Source organism: Hippoglossus stenolepis, chromosome 17, assembly GCF_022539355.2.
Source record: "Hippoglossus stenolepis isolate QCI-W04-F060 chromosome 17, HSTE1.2, whole genome shotgun sequence".
In the NCBI taxonomy this organism is placed as follows: domain Eukaryota; kingdom Metazoa; phylum Chordata; class Actinopteri; order Pleuronectiformes; family Pleuronectidae; genus Hippoglossus; species Hippoglossus stenolepis.
This window is the reverse complement of record NC_061499.1, coordinates 3,481,572-3,504,445: the sequence shown is the minus strand read 5'-3', so window position 1 is coordinate 3,504,445 and position 22,874 is coordinate 3,481,572. Positions and strand designations below refer to the sequence as shown.

Sequence of the window (22,874 nt, the reverse complement as noted above, 5' to 3'; positions counted from 1 at the left end):
AGAAGATGAGTCCATGAAATGATTTAGTTACTGGAAGTAAAGTTTAAGACAAACCAGCGTGAATAAGCACAGATACAGTCATTATGTACAGATGAAAACTGAAAGTAGAAACACCAGCAGGACAAACTCACACGTTTAGTGTCTGTGTGTGTTTGTTGTGTCTCAGTACAGGATTGTGGTTCAGGGAGATTCTTGTCGTCCAACCTGCTTCATCTGTTCAGGTTGTGATGCTTTGTTTTTTTATTCCTCTCAACAGAGAAGCCCACCAACGTGACCACCATCATCATCAGCACTGGAGTGGTCGCTCTCGCTGTCGTCAGCGCTGTCATTGGATTCATCGTGTACAGGAGGAAGAAAGGTGAGAGACCAACACAGAAGCTTTGTCCAATGTGTTTCTGGTGCTTTGATTTTAGACTTTCTAATTAATGCTCGTTCAGATCAAACCTCACGAAACAAACTTCAGTTCCTCACACACCAACATCTGTTTCAAGAGCTGCAGGGTTCACACAAAGTTTTCTAACTTCCCTCTGCACCACAGACTGTTTATAAAAAGCTCTGCACACAGCGTCCAGCACACAAACAATAAGAAGTGACAGTATGTTGTCGATCGTTTGAGGAGGATCGCCACTCGAGAAAAACATGACACAATTCAGTTTGTGTTTTTACTGTAATAACTGAAATCATTTGTATTTTCTTTTCATTTCAGCCCAATGTACCTCACCTGGTAAGTAAAACTTCTATTTCTATTCTGTTTTCTTTTTATACTAACATGCTTCATGAGGACATCACGTCACATTTGCACAGCAGCTGAAAGTACTAACATGTCCACAAATGTTCACTCAGGCCTTGTCTACACTACTGCCCATATTTATTTCAGTGGATATGAGGCTCCCCACAGGAACCTGACCCAGTGCAGGACTCTAGTAAACCCTCTGTAGATTAGATAGGGTTCATTTTGTGCTGAAGAGAGTTTTCAGGACGGTTCCCTGCAGTGTTGGTGGTTTGTAATAAAAGTGTCTGTTCAGAGGAGGATGGACTAACGATGTGTTTCTGACCTCACAGATGGAACAGATCCAGTTTCCTTACAGCCGCTGAGATCAGGTGAACAAGGTCCTAATTCTCCAAGTGAGACGTCCTCCTGAACACAGTGAGTTGCTTCATCTGTTAAACAAAACTGCCTCAAACTAAGTGCAAAGTAACATATGTGTGATCATGTGTAAAACCTCTGTTTTAATTAGAAATAAAACAATCTGCTGAGAGCAAGGCACAGATCAGAAACCTTCATGTTAATAGGACAGATTAAATATTGAATTAAAACTAAAATATCAGCAGTGACACAACAATTAAAATGTTAATAAACCCAATATTAAGGGCTTATCAGTTTAAGATTGTATTTTTCTGAGTCAATTTATCACTGGGAATCATGGAAATATTAGGTCTCAATACTGTAAATACATAAAATACGTGGCTTTGTGGAACTGAACATTTCATTTTTTCTTTTTCTCTCTTCAGGTTTATGGACGAGAAGCAGTGTCACCAGTCTCCCCCTTACGCTGGAACTCATTGATTATTCATCACTCAAATCATAAACTGATATTCAGGGTCAGACATTATCAGCTTCACACTTGACACTAGCCAGCCAAATTTTCGTCACTGCAAACGCCTGCAGACTCGCCTAATTCCTGGCAGTTAGTGCCCGTTTACAGGAGGCGAATTCCCCTCCCACACAATATTAATAATAATAATATATTTATTATTAATTTATTTATTATTAATTATTAGTAAGCCTTTACCAAAAGCACTGCAGTTACTTAAGACTATACATTCATTCATGTGATGCTTGATGTTATATATTGAACATATTGTAGAGGGGAAAAAAACATTAAGGTATATGTTGAGTCAAAGCTTTATTTACATACAGCACAAATAATGTAAAAGGCTGTGAAAACACAATGATGAAATAGATCAGATAAAGTAAAACCTGGAGTATTTTATACAGCGCGGCTCTTCTTTATCTTACCCTCGCTCCGGTTCGTGGCGCCGGCCATTTGCCTCCGAGGTGTGAAGAGACGGGCAGTTTCCTATTAAATACAACTGGACCAAAAGTCACGTTTATGAAAAAACTTAACGAGAACAAACTCTTGAGTTGAAGCAGTTCGTACATATTTAAACATGCACTCGTTCTGCTCAAGCACTCGATGCTCTCTTCTTCTTTTAGCAACTTTCTCGCTAATCCCACAGTTGTTAACACGCTAGTCAGAGCTAAGAGTTAGCTTAGCAGTTAGCAATGGCTTCTCTCTGTAGCTCTTACCGTAAGTTTGGGACTGTGCGCCCGTCTTCTCCGCCTCGACTAGTCCACACTGGGCCCGCGGCTTTGCTTTCCAACGCACTCCTCCTCTCCTCCAGGAAACAGAGTCGTCGACTTCAGCAAGTTTTTACACCGAAAACAGAGTCACTCGTCGGACCACGCAAAACACGAGCCGCTAGTTTCTTGTCTGCGGAGACAGGCGCTTCCTTCACGAGGCTGTGATTGGTCCAGCCCTCTAACGCGCTGGACGTTAGCAGTGGCGTGGCATGAAGCGGAGTGTGAGGCGTTTTCAGAGTAAAACTTCACAAATGACCTTTTCACTTTTGAGGCAGCGGTTATAACAGTTTTTAAATTGTACTTTACATTTTATATGAGATGAGTATGTGACTGAGGACCAGTTTATTCTTTCTGGTGTTAAGTTAATGTACTTACATGATTCTTGCTGTTCTGTGTTTGTACCTCATAGTTGAATGCACTTATTGTAAGTCACATTGGCTGAAAGTGTTGAGTGTTTTAATGGAATACTGAAATAGTTAGGTTAGGGAGCACAGTGTTTTGGTGTCAGCAGAAAGACTTCTCTTAGAAAACTGTACAGTGGTTTCAATTTTTTTTTTATAGCATTGACCTTTGCTCATGGTATACAATGTAATTCATAAGGGAAATCTATATAAGCTACAATTTCAGATTTTATATTTATTTTAAGCCTGGTGTACTTACGCCAGATATTTTAGTTGGTACCTTAGTTAGTACCTTTTAGAAAAAGGTGTTACCTCTGCACCACTGAGTGAAACTATCCTGATTTGCATTTGTAAAGCTCACAGCATTGTCATTTACATGTGAAAGCCTCCCCTAGGCTTAGGAGCAGGGGGGTCACCTCCCAACATTCTCAGGCTTTAAAAACTTCACATTTTCTCAAAGCTGCGAGTTCTAGTGTCCCTGCTCGTCAGGCTCCAGAGGATTCAAGCAGTTTATTCCACATGCAGACGTGAAGTTGATCACCCTGAGCAGTGATGTTCTCCATATGAACATTTGAATACATTGATATCGTCTTGTTGACCACTCAGACACTTTACTGTACTCACTCAGTCACATTCACTCACTCAGTGTTTTTTCTGTCACACGTCAATCACACACATTGTCCACGAAGCTGTCAGGGGTAGTTTTAGCATTCTGATTCTTGCTTATGGACACTTGGGCATGCGGACTGGAGTAGCTGGGGATCGAACCTGTGCTCCCCTGGTTAGTGGACGATCCGGTCTACCTCCTGAGCCACAGCCGCCAAAATATGCAGCTGCAGAACCAGAATTTCTGCCGTGTATTCAACCTAAACACTCACCTTTATGACGTTAGGTCACGTTTCCCCTGGTGAGACATGAGACGTGTCATATCACAAACGTACCATTTTGTGTTTTGCCAACATAACGTCAGCAACTTTACAAATTTAACTTAGTAAAGTTAGTTGAAGCAAATACGTTTACAAATCCATTAAATAATCTCTGTTGATTATATTTAGAAATCGCAGTAACACAGTTTCAAGTTTTCATTTTTACAGTGTAGAAACTGAACGTTGAGGCTCAATTTCTCTTCTTGTGTTTGTTTTTTATAGATAAATGTTACATGAAGCTGCTTTGCTGTTTCATTCCTTTTGTACTTCTGTTTTTAATAAAGTCTCTGATGTTCTGCCTCTTTGTGATTCAACGTGTAGAAAAGTTCAACACATCTGTGAAAGTTCAAATGTTCATTATTGTCCCAGAGAATAAACTAATGTGGATTTGACCTGTAAGAGCAGCAAGGGAAAAGCTATTTGGTCAAACCTGTGACTCTCAACAGGAAAACGACAAAGACATTTTACACATGACAAGAAAATGATTGTGGTGGTTTTATTATTAAGTAAATTCTCATGTTTGATTTGCTGCTGTCTTTAATAGTCTCATTATTATTATTATACAGTTGTTTTTTTAGTCGTGTGTAAAACCACTTTGTGATTGAGTGTGTTTTCATTATCAGACATGAGCAGGTCCACTTATCTCTCGCTCACACTCACTCTACACAAACACATCCTCACGAGCAGATCTTTACTTTCACTTTTCCTTTCACCAAGTTTTAAGTGACGTAGAGGCTGATCCTCAATTCCCATTGGCTCAGAGGATGTCCCCGCCCCACAGTTTGTCCTCGTCTCACCTGGTTTTCGTCTCTTTTCTCCACAGTCCGTCTCTCTGTGGAGAAAAGAGCTCATCTACCTTCAGTCCAGCAAAGAGGAATACACCACCGCTCACCATGTTCACTGTACTGTCCCTGCTTCTACTGACAGGAGCACACAGCGCGACGGCACGTGAGTTAAAGTCCACGTTTCTACTTTATTTTATTGTGTTTGGTCGATTTGAAGTGAAAGGAAAAATGCTCCATGTTTTTAAAAGACAAATGATTTCAGGTCTATTGTAATGTTTGATGTTTGGTTCCTTCGTTGCAGATTTGAGAAGTTTAGTAACGTTTCAAAGACATGATTTAAAAGTTCATGTTAGTGAATGTCATCGATCTCACGTAAGAAGGAAAGATTATATTCTATTTCTGAAAAGATAAACTGAACAGGGACTTTTCTTTCTTTGGATCCTGACCGTCATTTGATTTCTTACTTTGGTCAGAACCATTAAGATCGACACGGTCCGAGCTGGTTCTGGACGATTCTGAAGCGAAAGAGTCCAACAGACTTCGATGAATCAAGAAACAGTGAAAAACGAAGCAACGTTTAAACTCAGCGATAAAACAAAGAGTTTCTTGTCTTGTGCACATTATGAACTTTATTATTTCAGACTTAGTTGTTCATGACGTGTCTCATGTTTCATGTTGGTTTATAAAAAGTTGTGAAGAAATAACAGGTTCAGTCTGTTGATATGAATCAAATATGTCAAATATGTCAAATATTTTCTGAGTCTAAACATTTAAAAAATAGTCAAGCCCTTCCTGTAACAATGTCCCACTTTGTTTTGTTAACTGGGTCCAGTATAAATGTATATGTGTATATATGGATAAATATATATTGATATATAAAGAGAGAGAAACCAACTATTTAAGGACTTTAAGAATAAAAGTCTCATCGAGTAACTGGAAATTGAAGTAGTTTTCACTTCACATTAAATATTCTGCAGTAGAAAATATTATTTTCTAATATTAAACATTTGAGTCGTTAGATTGAATCCATTTTTAAGACGTAGCAGAATATTCAAAGTAAAGAGAGTCTGGACTCTGGAGCAGACGTTTTATCTATGAATGTGTTTTTGTGTTTCTTTACCTCACAACAGCTGAAGTTGTCTTGAATGTGCTTCATGTCTTCTTGACTCTCAGTGATTTATAAAACAGTCTGAAAACTAAAGTCATGACTTGAACTTTTTCTTGCAGGGATTCACTCTCTGAAGTTTTTCCTCACTGGGTCCTCTCAAGTCTCAAACCTTCCAGAGTTTGTGGCTGTGTGTTTGGTTGATGAAGTTCAGCTAGGTCAGTATGACAGCAACACAAAGAAAGCAGAACCCAAACAGGACTGGATGTTAAACGCAACTGATTCACAGTTCTGGGAGAGTCAGACTCAGATTTATTTGGGTGTACAGCAGGACTTCAAAAACTACATAGAAACCTTAAAGGAACGCTTCAACCAAACTGGAGGTTTGTTTACATTTCACTCTCTAATAATAACACAACACACACACATACACACACACACTCTCAAACACATTCACACACTCTCTCTCACACTCTCACACACATAAACACGCACCCACAATCACACACACACACAATTACACTCACACACCAAAACACAATCACACGCACGCTCACACAAACGCACTCACACATTAACACACACACACCTGCACACACACTCACAGTCACACACACACAATCACAGTCACACACAATCACACGCACACACATAAACACACACAAACACACGCCCACAATCACACATAAACGCACACACACACTCGCACACATACACACACACACATGCAATCTCACTCACACACATAAACACACTCACACACAATTATACACACACACACACACATACAATCTCACTCACACACACACTCACTCACACGCATGAACACACACACAATCAAACGCACACTCACACAAACGCACACACACAATCACACTCACACACTTAAACACACAAACACACACACACAGACATTTTTTAATAATTTGATTTGATCCAAAATATTTACTAATTAATCAAACATGTGATCAATAGATTTTTAAATGATCAGAATTTTTTTTATCAAGTAAAAATCTCAAATGTTTTGTGATGTTTCTTAAATATTAGAGTTTGTTGCTTCTCGTACTTTTTGATGAATTAAAAACAGTCACAGACATTTTCACTACTTTCTGATACTTTCTTCAGTTTAAACAAGTAATTGATTAATTTAAAAAATACATAATCAACAAGAATGATTAGTTTGAACCTGAAATATATAAAATAAACAGTAGAGCAACAGATGAACGTCCCTGTGCTGACCACAGTGTGTCCACAAAGTAATAAACACAGCAGAGAATTACACGTTAGATCAGATTCACCCAAACACAGAGTCAAAGCCAGAAGACATTTATATACTGTAGTGCTGAAAAAGACATTTAACTTCTGACCTGATCAGCAGAAAATAATAAAGATCAACAACTGTGAATTAGTTGTTATCAGTAAACTCTGTGGAAGGATGTGTTGTGGGTCAGAGAAGAACTCATGAAACTCAGGAGCAGATCAGGGGCTGATCCAGGAACAGCTTTTATCTCTTTAGGTTTTCAACGCTTTCCTTGATTTTCAGAGAGTAACTCGCGGATCTTGATGAAACAAATAGGACACGTTTAGGGGACTGATACTTATGAGTGACTGTTGGGCTTTGGTGGAGGTGTGTACTGTATGTGTGTGTGTGTGTGTGTGTGTGTGTGTGTGTGTGTCTGTGTGCATGAGAGAGTGTGTGTGCGTGTGTCTGTGTGCTTGAGTGTGTGTTTGTGTTTGTGAGTGTGTATCTGTGTGTGAGTGTGTTTGTGTGAGTGTGTGTGTGTGCATGTGTGTGAGTGTGTGTCTGTGTGTGAGTGACTGTGTTTGTGTCTGTGTGTGTGAGAGTGTGTGAGTGTGTGTGTATGTGAGTGTGAGTGTGTTTGTGTCTGTGTGCATGAGAGTGTGTGTGTCTGTGTCTGTGTGCATGAGAGTGTGTGTGTGTATGTGAGTGTGAGTGTGTGTGTGTGTGTGTGTCTGTGTTCGAGTGTGTTTGTGTCTGTGTGCGTGAGAGTGTGTGTGTGTGTGTGAGTGTGAGTGTGTTTGTGTGCATGAGAGTGTGTGTGTGTCTGTGTGTGAGTGAGTGTGTGTGTGTGTGTATCTGTGTGTGAGTGTGTTTGTGTGTGTGTGTGTCTGTGTTCGGTGTGTTTGTGTGTGTGTGTGTGTGTATGTGAGTGTGAGTGTGTTTGTGTGCATGAGAGTGTGCATGTGTCTGTGTGTGAGTGAGTGTGTGTGTGTGTATCTGTGTGTGAGTGTGTGTGTGAGTGTGTGTCTCTGTTAGAGTGTGTGTGTGTGAGTGTGTGTGTGTGTGTGTGTGTGTCTGTGTTCGAGTGTGTCTGTGTCTGTGTGCATGAGAGTGTGTGTGTGTATGTGAGTGTGTGTGTTTGTGTGCATGAGAGTGTGTGTGTGTCTGTGTGTGAGTGAGTGTGTGTGTGTGTGTATCTGTGTGTGAGTGTGTGTGTGTGTCTGTTTTTGAGTGTGTTTGTGTGTATGTGAGTGTGAGTGTGTTTGTGTGCATGAGAGTGTGTGTGTCTGTGTGTGAGTGAGTGTGTGTGTGTGTGTGTGTGTGTGCATCTGTGTGTGAGTGTGTGTCTGTGTGCGTGAGAGTGTGTGTGTGAGTGTGTGTATGTGAGTGTGTGTGTGTTTGTGTTTGTGTCTGTGTGCATGAGAGTGTGTGTGTGAGTGTGTGTCTGTGTGTGAGTTTGTTTGTGTCTGTGTGCGGATGTGTATGTTTCTCTGTGTGTGTCTGTGTGTATGTGTTTGTGTGTGAATATGTCTATCTCTCTCTGTGTGTGTGTGTGTGTGTGAGTGTGTGTGTGTGTCTGTGTGCGTGAGAGTGTGTGTGTGTGTGTGAGTGTATGTGAGTGTGTTTGTGTTTGTGTCTGTGTCTGTGTCTGTGTGCATGAGAGTGTGTGTGTGAGTGTGTGTCTGTGTGTGAGTTTGTGTGTGTCTGTGTGTGAGTTTGTTTGTGTCTGTGTGCGGATGTGTATGTTTCTCTGTGTGTGTGTGTCTGTGTGTGTGTGTGTGTGTGTGTGAGGAGTGTGTGTCTGTGTCTGAGTGTGTGTGTGTGTGTGTGTGTGTGTGTGTGTGTGTGTATCTGTGTGTGAGTGTGTGTGTATATGAGTGTGTGTCTGTGTTCGAGTGTGTTTGTGTCTGTGTGCGTGAGAGTGAGTGTGTGTGTATGTGAGTGTGAGTGTGTTTGTGTCTGTGTGCGGATGTGTATGTTTCTCTGTGTGTCTCTCTGTGTGTGTGTGTGTGTCTCTGTGTGTGTGTGTCTCTCTGTGTGTGTCTCTCTCTGTCTGTGTGTCTCTCTGTGTCTCTCTCTGTGTGTGTGTGGTGAAGATGTGAAGATAACAGCTCAGATCTCTGTCTCTCTCTCAGGTCTTCACATTTACCAGGTGATGACTGGATGTGAATGGGACGATGAGACTGGAGAAGTTAAAGGTTTTAATCAGCATGGTTATGATGGAGAAGACTTCATATCATTGGACCTGGAGACAGAGACGTGGATCGCTCCAACACCACAGAGTGTCATCACCAAACTGCAGTGGGATCAGGATAAAGCTCGACTCGCATATATTATGAATTACCTCCTCCAGGAGTGTCCTTCCTTTCTGAAGAGGTTCATGGAGCACGGGAGGAGCTCTCTGCTGAGAACAGGTGACATCACAGAACCTCCATCAACTTAATGTTCCTCTTTCTTTCTCTGTGGCAGCGAACGAGAGAAATACACAGAAGCTGGGACTCAGTCTGCTCACTGTCTGTTATCATCGCTCTCTCTCTCTCTCTCTCTCTCTCTCTCTCTCTCTCTCTCTCCTCCCTCCTCCCTCCTCTCTCTCTCTCTCTCTCTCTCTCTCTCTCTCTCTCTCTCCCTCTCTCTCTCTCTCTCTCTCTCTCTCTCTCTCTCTCTCTCTCTCTCTCACTCTCTCTCTCTCTCTCTCTCCCTCCCTCCCTCCTCTCTCTCTCTCTCTCTCTCTCTCTCTCTCTCTGCTCTTTTCATGCCTCCGCTCTGGAGACACCTAGTGGCATCATGCTCTCGGCGTCCGTCCCATTGCTCTGAACACGATATCTCCAGAATGTCTTGAGGGAATTTCCTCAAATTTAGCACAAACATTCACTTTGACTCACAAATGACCTGAATACATGTTGGTGGACAAAGGTCAAAGGTCAAGGTCACGGTAGTCGCACAAAGTATGTTTATGTTTTTTTTAACATTATATTGTAAGATCAGCTTCAGATTTGGTACAAACTTTCACATGGACTCAAAGATTGATTGGTTATTGATTAGACTTTGGTGCCTGGAGGTCAAAGGTCAAGGTCACAGTGACCTCATGTTACTGTGAATGTGACATAATAGGACTGCCCCTAGGGAACTTCATTACATCTGGCACAGTTCACTTGGAGTCACTGATGAATGGATTAGACCGGGTCCTCTGAAGGATGCCGCCCCTGAATTGAGACCCAGCCGGAGTGTCCTCCCTCCTCACTGCCCGACCGACCTGCACTCACTTTGCACTTTAACAAAAATACCAACATTAATCAGAAGTGATCAGGACCTGTCCACTACAGGAAGTTTACTTCATAAATACTGTGATATAAAACCTGTCAATAAATACTGTGATATTACTTTTACGTCATATCGTCCACCCCAGTGTCTTTGCATCACTTCAGCCTCTGTCTCTCACTCACATCTCAGTTTGTTCACTTGTCTCGTATATTAACAGACATGACTAATGCTAAATAAATGGAATCAAACAGGAATGATGTTATTAGTTTGCAATACATTATAATAACCCATAAACTGTCTTTCTTTTTCCTCCCCAGAGCTTCCCAGGATTTCTCTCCTCCAGAAGTCTCCCTCCTCTCCAGTCAGCTGCTACGCTACAGGTTTCTACCCCGACAGAGTCATGTTGTTCTGGAGGAAAGACGGGGAGGAGCTTCATGAGGACGTGGACCTCAGAGAGGTCCTCCCCAACCATGACGGGACCTTCCAGATGAGCGCTGACCTGAAGGTTTCATCAATCTCCCCTGAAGACTGGAGGAGGTACGACTGTGTGTTCCAGATCTCTGGTGTGAAGGAGGACATCGTCACCAAACTGGACAAAGACTCAGTAGGTCCAACAGAGTGAGACTTGAACCAGTGATAGCTGGGAAACTCACATTTCATCTACAGTAACAGTCCTGCAGGTCATGTTGGCTGATGTGTAGCAGGAGAAGTTTTCTTTCATCAATGTATATGAATAAATTTAGATCAGTGTTAAACCAGTGCATGTGCCCCCCCCTTCATCATCATGTGACCCTGAAAAATTAAGTTAGTTTCAATGTGTTTGCAACAGTGTCTGAGGATTTTATTACTATTAATATTATCATTGATCAATTAGATTTACACATTTATAAATGTTTAAATTGAATTGTATGATTGTATGATTTTATTCCATGAAGTGTTTCTGCAGGTCTCAACTAGAGCCAGACTGATTTATCATGGGTCAGATGTGAGCCTTTCACAGACATACTGGGATCAGGGTGGATGTTTGATGTTTGAAAACTTTTATTCTACAGAATTAATGAAGCAGAAAAAACAAACAAATCTCTCGTTCTTTACCTCGAGCAACAACAGACATTTAGGGACATTTCTTCAGGCAGTTTATAACCATTTCAACCATTGACTGTAAATAAAGATGGACGACATGACGGCTCCTCAGAAGTGAAGCCAAAGCGTCTCGGTCGCTGATTGATGCTATAAAAACAGGGTGAAATGTCATGATTGACAGCTCATGATTGACAGCTCATGATTGACAGCTCATGATTGACAGAGCATGTGTATCGGCGGGACCTCGTTACCGTGGCTCCATTCCTCCGTTCACTACTGCACAGAGTCCAAATGTGCAAGATGGCGGCGTTCGTATCTGGGATATTTTAGCTTCATTTCAGGAAAGTGGGAGGAAGTGGAGACGTGTCGTCTGTGTTTATTTCCATTAGTCTATGGTTTCAACATGTGAACATTATAGTCACTGTTAAGACTCGACTGCTGCTCTGTTGTAGAAGATGAGTCCATGAAACGACTTAGTTACCGAAGCAAAAAGTTTAGACAAACCAGCGAAATAAGCACAGATACAGTCAACACATGTCGTCCCAAGTAGAAATAATAGCAGGACAAAACTTCACACGTTTGTGCCTGTGTGTGTTTGTTGTGTCTCAGGACAGGATTGTGGTTCAGGAGACATCTCGCCGTCCAACTCTGTTTATTGCCCAGGCTGGGAGGTGCGAGCATTCTGCTCACAGAGAAGCCCACCGACGTGACCACCATCATCATCATCGCTGCAGTGGTCGCTCTCGCTGTCGTCAGCGCTGTCATTGACTCATCGTGTACAGGAGGAAGAAGGTGAGAGACCAACACAGAAGCTTTGTCCAATATGTTTCTGGTGTTTTGATTTTAGACTTTCTAATTAATGCTCGTTCAGATCAAACCTCACTAAACAAACTTCAGTTCCTCACACACAACATCTGTTTCAAGAGCTGCAGGGTTCACACAAAGTTTTCTACTTTCCTCTGCACCACAGACTGTTTATAAAAGCTCTGCACACAGCGTCCAGCACACAAACAATAAAGTGACAGTATGTTGTCGATCGTTTGAGGAGGATCGCCACGAGAAAAAACATGACACAATTCAGTTTGTGTTTTTACTGTAATAACTGAAATCATTTGTATTTTCTTTTTATTTCAGCCCAATGTCCCTCACCTGGTAAGTAAAACTTTCTATTTCTATTCTGTTTTCTTTTATACTAACATGCTTTATGAGGACATCACGTCACGTTTGCACAGCAGCTGAAAGTACTAACATGTCCAGTTTTATAAAACACCCCCAACACCTCTTTGGTCCACTTTGTACTGGTCCACTTTGTACTGGTCCACTTTGTACTGGTCCACACCGGCGACAGTCAGGGAGGATTTATGTTTTCAGGCTGTTCATCCGTTCGTCCCCATCTCGTGAACACGATATCTCAGGAATGCCTCGAGGGAATCTCTTCAAATTTGCCACAAATGTTCACTCAGGCCTTGTCTACACTACTGCCCATATTTATTTCAGTGGATAGAGGCTCCCACAGGAACCTGACCCAGTGCAGGACTCTAGTAAACCCTTGTAGATTAGATAGTGTTGATTTTGTGCTGAAGAGAGTTTTCAGGACTGTTCCCTGCAGTGTTGGTGGTTTGTAATAAAAGTGTCTGTTCAGAGGAGGATGGACTAACGATGTGTTTCTGACCTCACAGCTGGAACAGATCCAGTTTCCTTACAGCCGCTGAGATCAGGTGAACGAGGTTCTAATTCTCCAAGTGAGACGTCCTCCTGAACACAGTGAGTTGCTTCATCTGTTAAACAAAACTGCCTCAAACTAAGTGCAAAGTAACATATGTGTGATCATGTGTAAAACCTCTGTTTTAATTAGAAATAAAACAATCTGCTGAGAGCAAGGCACAGATCAGAAACATTCACGTTAATAGGACAGATTAAATGTTGAATTAAAACTCAAATATCAGCAGTGACACAACAATTCAAATGTTAATAAACCCAATATTAAGGGCTTATCAATTTAAGATTAGTGTATTTTTTCTGAGTAAACTTTAATTTCACTGAGAGAATCATGGAAATATTAGGTCTCAATACTGTAAATACATAAAATACGTGGCTTTGTGGAACTGAACATTTCATTTTGATTTCTTTTTTCTCTCTTTAGGTTTATGGACGAGAAGCAGTGTCACCACAGTCTCCCCCTTACGCTGGGAACTCATTGATTATTCATCACTCAAATCATAAACTGATATTCAGGGTCAGACATTGATTGAAATACAAACAACACAACTGACAAATATGAAGAAAAAAAATGGTGGCGTCTATTAAATTTGATCTTTTAGTTAAAAATAAGAAATGTAAACTTCCCAAATGAGGATTATTACTTTTTCTTTACCTGGAGTGAAGTAAAACACATTTTCAAAAACAATGAAAGTATCACAACACTGTTCACATGCAGTTAATTTAAAGATCATCGTAGTTACAGTTTTATATTCCTGGTGTTGGGGCATCCTTGTAAAATCATTTAAATAATACAAATCTAAATGTACATATATAGACACCAACACATCCACATCTTAGGGTCTGGAAATATAATCTGTCTCATGATTCCATAAATCTGTTGGTATGTGACTCACGAATCTCGCCTTGTTAACATTTACACAGAAAAAATTAAAAGGTTCGAACAGCGCAAAATTAACTTCACATTTTCTCAAAGCTACGGTTTCTAGTGTCCCTGCTCGTCAGGCTCAAGAGAAATTCAAGCAGTTTATTCCACATGCAGGCGTGAAGTTGATCACCTGAGCAGTGATGTTCTCCATGTAGACATTTTAATACATTGATATCGTCTTGTTGACCACTCAGACACTTTACCGTACTCACTCAGTCACATTCACTCACTCAGTGTTTGTTCTGTCACCACGTCAATCACATTGTCCTGAAGCTGTCAGGGGTGGTTTAGCATTCTGATTCTTGCTTATGGACACTTGGGCATGCGGACTGGAGTCGCTGGGGATCAAACCTGTGCCCCTCTGGTTGGTGGGCCGATCCGGTCTACCTCTGAGCCACAGCGCCCAAATATGCAGCTGCAGGACCAGAATTTCTGTCCTGTGTTCAACTAAACACTCACCTTTATGATGTTAAGTCGCGTTCCCTGATGAGACATGAGGCGTGTCTTATCACAAACGTGCCATTTTGTGTTTGCCAACATAACTTCAGCAACTTTACAAATTTAACTTAGTAAAGTTAGTTTGAAACAAATACGTTCTAAATCCATTAAATATTCTCTGTTGATTATATTTAGAAATACAATTTCCAATTTTTCATTTTTACAGTGTAAAAACTGAGCGTTGAGGAGCTCAACTTACTCTTCTTGTTGGGTTTTTATAGATAAATGTTACATTAAGCTGCTTTGCTGTTTCCATTCCTTTTGTACTTCTGTTTTTAATAAGTCTCTGATCTTCTCTGGGATTTCTGCCTCTTTGTGATTCAAGCGTGTAGAAAGTTCAACACATCTGTGAAAGTTCAAATGTTCATTATTGTCCCCCAGAGAATAAACTAATGTGGATTTGACCTGTAGGCAGCAGGAAAAAGCTATTTGGTCAAACCTGTGACTCTCAACAGGGGGAAAATGACAAAGACATTTTACACATGACAGAAAATGATTTTGGTGGTTTATTATGAAGTAAATTCTCATGTTTGATTTGCTGCTGTCTTTAATAATCTCATTATTATTATTATACAGTTGTTTTTTGTAGTCGTGTGTAAAACCACTTTGTGATTGAGTGTGTTTTCATTATCAGACATGAGCAGATCCACTGATCTCTCGCTCACACTCACTCAGATCAGAGCGGTGCTTTGCTTCTTCCTGGGAAAACTGAAATCTGCCCGGAAACTGATGACATCGGAACTGTGAAGGAATTAGTTTTTAGGCTCAACTAGATGTAATGTGGGAGCGGCTGCTGGACTTTGAGTGGCGAGACATGTTTGGCTTGAGCTGCTCCGTGGACGAGGTGGAAGCAGCAGAGGAGGGTTGAGCACTCTCTCTTCATCATCGTCAAGGACTATGATCTTATCCGCCATCGAGGCGGGAGCCACCGCCATCCAAAGCACTCCTTATTTCTGCTTTCAGGAAATACAAACAGGAGAATGTTGATCGAGGGAAACCGATACTGCAGGATGTCGTAGAAGCAACAGACAGCTGGAACATTTAGATCAGACAGGAAATGACGGCTTCTGTGATGATAGACTAATAACAGTAACACGCAAAGAACAAATTACTTTTCACTTTTCGCATTTCAATAAAACTAAACAAAGCAGAAACAATAAGTCTATTGATCTATTAGTCAAGATTAATCAGCAACTATTATACATAATCAAATACTTGTTCCTATAATTGTCCAAAGATATTTTCACCATTGTCCCCAGTTACTTGTATGATTGTAGGCAAGATCACAAACAAACTACTTGATGGATTATAATTAGACTTGGTGGAAGGATGTGTTCTGGGCCAGGCAGGAACTCGTTCAATTTTGGTTGCGGAATGGGATTGTGGACAGATCCAGGAATGTTTTCACTTTACATTGCGAATAGTTTTTTGTTTCTTTGTTCCAGATTCTTAAATATGAAGATTGGATGTTTTTCTGTCCTGCATGAAGGTAAAAATCTAACAAAAACAAGGTGATTAATAGAAGCTTATCTGTTGATGAAATAATCGTAACAGCAGAGTCTGAACTTTAAAAAGATTTTGTAAGCAGTTGCCCAGACAGCCACATTCCTGGAACCGATACCAAGATGGTTGTTTTTCCTGCAATATGAGAAATGCATCAATGTTTGGAACAGAACAGGTTTCTCGTTCAACAAAAGACACAAGTCATAGAAAAAAAATAGACTAAAATTGTCAGAAATGAGGTAAATCAGGAAGTAGCGTGGTAGCTGAAGAGAAAACGATTCCGTGCACAGTCCTCTTGTAAAGCATGACTATGACATCACGCATTGTCCCTATTGTGTCAGTTTACAGGACAAATGTGCATCAGGACATCACCACAGCAGCCTCACACAGAGACAGAGCCACGGTGCTCTGGTTCCTCCTGAGGAGGAAAGGTTAGATAAGGGTTTTTATCTGTTTAAAAAACAGCTGTGACAATATTAAATGATTGCATGAAAAGATTAGAATCAAATTTCATGAATAGTTATATCAAATTTAGACTTAAAATGTAAAATTCAAAGACGTGTATAAAGCTATAGATTAATCTAAAATACAACGAAAATAGTTGAAATCTCAACTCACATTTAATTAGTAATTATATATATATATATATATATATATATATATATAGAAAAGCCTTTCTATAATGATTCAAGTATATTCTGAGTTCAGGTTTTAATCTAATTCTTTACAAAACTGTACAAGATGGCGTACGTTCACTACGCCGTTTTATTCTGAAAAGGACAACGGAAGTCACATTGTCTCATAATACTGGATAACGGTCCCCTTGTTTTTTAAAGTACACACACCGGTCACAATAGTTATAATAATAATGTTCATATTTTAGTCATGAATGTACATGAAGCATTTTTATTTTTATACAATGTACAAATTGTGCACTGTTTTATTTGCACAATGTGGTGCACAAGTGTTTTCCTTCTCAGTGGTGATCATTGTTGTACAGGAGCATCATTACACATATTTGTTGTTCTATTTCCAGTGTTTATGGAAATGATCGTATCAATATGTCACTTTACAGGAGAATAATACAACAGGAGTTTTTAGATGAGCAGAAACGTTCCTTTCAAGCGTGCCTGATTCCTGCCTGTTATTACTTTTGCACAAAAAATATAGAATATGAAAATAGTTAAAACAGAAGATTAAATAGCTCAAAAGGCGTCCAGCAAGATCTGTAGAAAAAAACAACTCTCTAAAAACAAATGTTCACACAGATTTATCAATAAACTAAACATAATTGTCACAGAAAGAAAAAAGGAAGCAATCACTCAGAGTTTCAAAGCAGACGGTTGAGGTGTTTGACAAGTGTCACACCTCAGTCGCTTCTTTACTTCTCTTTCTGTAAGAGGGCAATGTGGAAAGTTATTATGGAGCGGTGAGCATCCTGAAGCAGCTCCACAAAAATACAATACAATCTTATTATTATTGGTGTTTGAAATAGTTACCTTTTCCACTTTATCTGCCACATCAGTGCCTGTAAACAGTGGGAAAATAAACAACAGACAGATAAAAAGACAACAATTAAAACATATTGACATATCTCACACTTTAAAAAAAAAAGTATATTTTGTTTTATTAAATTGTATTAATATTAATGCAGTGTCCGTTCTAAACCTGTCTATTTGGCCTGTTATGATTTCTCCTGAAACTGTAAAATGACCTGCAATGGTGGGCCGCGAAGAGTAAAGATCTGCTGCAGGACTCAGTCCACAGAAGCTGGAGTAAAGACCTGCTGCTGCTACTCCACCTAAATGGTTCAAGATCATTCCATGAATAATTATTGGCCTCCCAGTTTAGAAATAATGTTTCTGTTCAATTGCTGTTGTTTTATTTTGATACTGAGCTGGAAAAGGTCCAGGAGACCACCTTGATGAAACGAAATAGAAACACGGTACTTCCCAACCATCGCCATCGAGTCCTCAATAGACGGAGAACTGAATCCTGTAAAAGAGAAGAGACACAGTTGAAGCCTTAATGGATTCTCTCATATCAGATTTGCTTCTTTATTCTCAATCAGGATGAAAATTATTCATTTAATCTTTAACATTTCACATGTAGCAAACGAGTTAAAACGATCCCCCATAAAAAGCTATTTTTCTCAAGGATGAAATGAAAAGGGTGAACATCAGTTTTACCTCAACATTACTTTGACTCTTTGCTTTTATTTCATACTTTACCCATATCTTATATTAACAAAACCAAATTCTTCCACATTACATTGATGACACTGGGGGCGTGCTGGCCACGTCGTGTGCCTCAAATTGGGCGAAGCCACACAGGTGAGCTCCCCCGTGCCCAGGTTAGAGTGTCGAGCTCCAGCGGTGCTCTGGTCGTGTGCCATCACACGCCTGCCTGTGGCCGGTCGCTGGCTGATTCCAAGAGGTCTGGACTTCCCATCTGCGCCTTCCCAAACTCCCAGCTCAGCTCCAGGAGACCGGGCGAAACCGGGCCTTCACACTGGACAACCAAAGTCTGTCGGGAACAGCGAGAGGAAAGGGGAGGGGTGGATGGAGAGGGATGGAGGTTCTGAAAACAAAAAGAGAAAGTTCATCCTTTTTACTCTTGTTCCCCAATGAATCACGTTTATTACAGAGCTGGTGCTAATTCTATAACTTGTGTATTTCAGTGTGGTTTGAAAGCGAATGCTGTACAATCTGTGACAATTTCAGAGCACCCAGCGTGCGGGGATTCGATGAAACTGCGTTTTTCATGCATGTGAAGTATAGACGGAGATTAATACTGATTGAAAGCCAAAATATTCAGTGGACAGAGATGATTCTTCCCGGACTCAAACCACATCCTTCACAAATTTACTGAAAATCTATTCATTGTTTTTGTGCGATCTTGTTTACAAAAATAAATAAAAACCAAATAACAAACAACAGGGGTGAGAACATAATCTCTTCCCTCACCTACAATCTCAAGCTCCACCGCCACCTGAGCCTGAAGGTGCAGCAGATGCAGTGCAAATATACGATCCGGATGACGCTTTATTCTGCAGGATCAGGATGCATTTCCTTTCTGGTGCAAACCCTCAAAGTCCAGTGTGGCCCCTTCCTCCCCTGGGTGTCAGCCACCGCGGTCTGTCGCTACCGTCGTAAGCCAGAACCAGTCGTCCTTTGCCTCTGAACTGGTACGCCACTCGGCGGCGAAACCCGACAGACAGAGCGGAAGGATCGGCCAGAAACCACAGTCCAGCAGCACTGGCCGAGCCGGGCTGCACTGTAGGCAGTTTTACTGCTGACACTCAGGATCACTGAGGAAACAGACAGTGAGGAGGAAGATTCAAACTACCACATCTGACTCAGGTATGATACATTTTCCTCAGTGTTACCATTTGGCTCTTTGGTTGCCGTGGAGACCGCATGATGCTGGAAATGATCAGCTGTTTTGTTGAGCCCCAGTAGCGCAGCCAGAACCAATCCAGCTTGCAGGTACCTGGGGCTGAAGCCAGTGACTGTGGTGAGAGCAACCCATTTGAGTGTGGAGGAGGGCTGATGCAGGAAGGGAGCTGATCTCACACTGGGCCTTCACACACTTGAGCCTCTGGTGGGGGGCCGAGGGACTGGTGGCAGGCGTGGCAGCGGGTCTGAGGACAGAGTCAGAAAGTTAACGTGTATCCATGGACTGTAGTTAAAGACGGAAGGCAGCGTCTCCCTTTCTCCAAACATCCAGAAGTAAAGCCAAAACATCCTGAATACGACGCTGCCATCTTGTGCACTTGGAGCCAGAGACTTCGTAGTAGATATCGGGGAATGACGGCGGCAACAGACCCGTCAGTCTCATTCTGAGCTCACCTGTAATAAAGACTCTGTCCGGGTTGATGCTCGGAGGAATCTGTTCTGGCCAGCTGCATCTCGGCTGTTTCGTCTGTCCTGATATGAAGCAGAGACTTTTCCTGAGTCGTCAACTCCTCTACGACTCATGGTCCTGCTAACCAACACTCCACATGGACACCTGCTGCTGCTGCTGCAGGCTTCAGACAATTTAACAGAACATGACAGAGAAATAAGATAAATAAAGTGTTAAACATGAGTTTAACAAGATTACACAATACTGATATTATAGCCCGTATTAATGTGTAATCAGTGGTGGAGATACTCCATCAGTCCCCCTGTATTTACCAGTGAAACACAGAATTAACCTGCTATAGTTACACTCACTAATAAGTCTGTTGCAGTTTCAGTCATAGGAAATGAAAAATGAAAATGAATTATACATAATGTCTTCTGGGAAAATATTAAAATATTGTAAATCAAATTACAGTAAAACTCTGATTAAATCCATGTAACAACAACAATATTATTATTATTATTATTATTTATTTTTTTATTTTTTGATTCCTCTGCACTTTCGTTTTCTAACGGTGTAATAACATTTTCCACCACGAGAGGGCGGGGTGCACAACGCCACTGCACGCTTCAAACCAAACTCCTTTCAGAAATATACTAAAGGTTTAAAGAAGTGATCTCACATGGGCCAAATAAATTAAATAAGATATTTGACAAAGTAACTGTGTCTTTATGCTAAATTCGGCTCACATATGACTCACTCATGTTTTACTGTATTTCAATAAACTGAAAGTACAAGTTGTTTGTGTACAGTATATCCTTCCTCATGTGTTAAAAAAAGACTTATTACTACTACTAATAAACATTAGGAATCACATTTTCATGGAGGACAGTTGGTTATTGGATTACATGCCAGATGGAAGTTGATCTCTACATGAATGTGTGTTTCCTGTTTCTAAAATGACACAGAAAGGTAAACCTACCTTGGATGCAGCAGGTGACAGTGAGCAGGCAGAGTTTATAAATGGTAGAAAAGTCGGTCATGGTGTTTGTTTCCCTTCTGCTGACAGATTCTCCTCCGAGCTGCTGATAACACTCAGACTCTAGTGTGTAGAGATCAGTGGTTTTCCCCTCAAGTCCATTTTCATTTTAGTTTCACTTTCACCGACACACAGTCTGTCAAGTCAGCCACGAAACACAATGCATGTTCCGGTTAAGATTTCATAATAAAACCGAATAAAAAGCGTGTGTTACAGTGAATGTACAGTGGCCCCGAAGTACACAACACAACATCATCAAGATCCATAAATTATTCTCTGAGAATCAAAATGTTCAACAAAAAACTAAATCACTGAATCTGAATGGTGTCCCACCCCTCCACAAAGTTTCATGTTAAGTTTTTGTCTCATCCTGCAAACACACAAACAAACACACAAACAAACAAATGCAAACGAAAACAACCTCCCTGAACTGAGAACTGAACAAGAGATCTAACCCGTACACACACACATATAAACACTGTCCTCCTCCATGATTTCAGAGGACATTGATTTTCTGGAGACGTACTCAAACCTTCAGTCCTACCTTTAAACTAAACCTTCAGTAAAACCTTATCCAAAACCAAAATATAATATAATATACTGTATATATAAAACAACACATCAAGTCTGGTTTGGGCCACTTAAGATTAGTCGTCTCTTTAAACTTACATTATTTCTTAAACAACTGTTTGAACTCAATCTGGTGTAATGATCCAATATTCCTCTAAAAGGAAATGATTGGAGAAGAAAAAACATTTGAAATGAGCAGGAGAACTTTGTTGTTTCTTTAATCCTCTCTTTGACCCCTCAGGTGTGTGTTGGGACCTTTAAAGTGGGACAGAGCCCAGGTTCTCAATGAGTTGACATCACTACCTCACAGTATATTTGTTTAACTGTCTCGGTGAACTCTTATGGTCGAGTGTGGGATGAGCCTTGTCCAGCAAGCCTCAGTGTCAAACATCGGTCAGTGGAACACAAATGATGCGACATTTACAAGAAGTGCTTCGTGAACAGAAGTGGTCGAGTGAAACAGAAATGAAACACGACATCAGCTGTTCAAACATCAACAGAAGAGTTAAATTTCTCTTGTCTGAGCAGTTTTCAGCAACACAACAGAACTGAGTCTGATCTGATGCTTGTGTTTCTCTTTCTGCTTTAGTTTTATTATTTAACTTGTGAGTAAAACAGAAGTAAAATATGGCTTCATGTTCACTATCTTGTGTTATTATATTGTCTGTCTTAACAATGGGGCTCATCTGTGTTAGTTAGTTGTTTGCCTCTGTGGGGGGGCCTGTTTTCAGATTTGTAGATTTGGTACAAATTTGGATTCTGGACAGACAGTTAGTTTTGGTGGTCAAGGTCAAAGAGTGGGGGATTCACCTGGACTCTAAAATATGTTTTTGGCCTCTTGAATATGACGTCTGACCTCTGGGAAGATTTCTTCTAACTTGAGATGAACTGGATTTTAGATTTCAGAGGTCAAAGTAAAGGTCATGGTGACCTCGTATGAATCTGGAAAAATAAATGCATAAGAAGATGTGAGCAGAAACTGTACAAATACATTATCCTACAAATACAATAATCCTATAATCAGATTATCTTACAAATGTGTTGCACTACGTATAAATGATCTTAAAAATATACTATCCTACAAATACATTTATCCTACAAGTACAATGTCTACAAATTACAATATACTACAAATACATTATCATACAGAAATTACAATATCTGACTAATACATTATCCACCACAAGTACAATATCCTACAAATACATTTATCATACAAATACATTTATCCTACAAGTACAATATCTTAAAAATACAATAATACAATAAGCAGAGTATCTTACAAATGTGTTGCACTACGTATAATTATCTTAAACATATATTATTCGACTATACAGGGTGTGAAGTTATAACACTACGCGGTTCGTTGCTTTCACTTTTCCTTCACCACAACCTCAGTTACGATTTCACCAGTTTAAGTGACGTTGAGGCTGATCCTAAATTCCCATTGGCTCGGGGATGTCCCCGCCTCACGGTTGTCCTCGTTTCCCTGTTTTCGTCTCTTGTCTCCACGGTCCCGTCTCTCTGTGGAAAGGCTCATCTACCTTCAGCCCAGCAAAAGAGGAATACACCACCGCTCACCATGTTCACTGTACTGTCACC

The 22,874-nt window shown here is 40.6% G+C and overlaps 2 protein-coding genes, 1 long non-coding RNA gene and 3 pseudogenes across 3 annotated transcripts in view; 2 read left to right on the top strand and 4 right to left on the bottom strand.

The window, feature by feature from the left end:
• Nucleotides 1-13,437, top strand: part of LOC118124619 — a 268,444-nt pseudogene extending 255,007 nt beyond the window's left edge.
• LOC118124614 overlaps nt 1-22,874 on the top strand; it is a 478,051-nt pseudogene that overhangs the window by 295,948 nt on the left and 159,229 nt on the right.
• LOC124851132 (major histocompatibility complex class I-related gene protein-like) overlaps nt 1-22,874 on the bottom strand; it is a 208,199-nt gene that overhangs the window by 99,636 nt on the left and 85,689 nt on the right. The gene's annotated exons all lie outside the window — the stretch shown is intronic.
• The window catches only part of LOC118124654, a 247,630-nt pseudogene that overhangs the window by 167,111 nt on the left and 57,645 nt on the right, over nt 1-22,874 (bottom strand).
• Nucleotides 1-22,874, bottom strand: part of LOC118124626 (major histocompatibility complex class I-related gene protein) — a 106,058-nt gene that overhangs the window by 68,078 nt on the left and 15,106 nt on the right.
• LOC118124623 lies at nt 17,598-21,008 on the bottom strand. The gene is made up of 3 exons (XR_007034962.1): nt 20,646-21,008; nt 19,829-19,847; nt 17,598-17,609 (listed from the first exon to the last, which is right to left on the bottom strand). It is a non-coding gene; the product is annotated as an uncharacterized LOC118124623 (long non-coding RNA).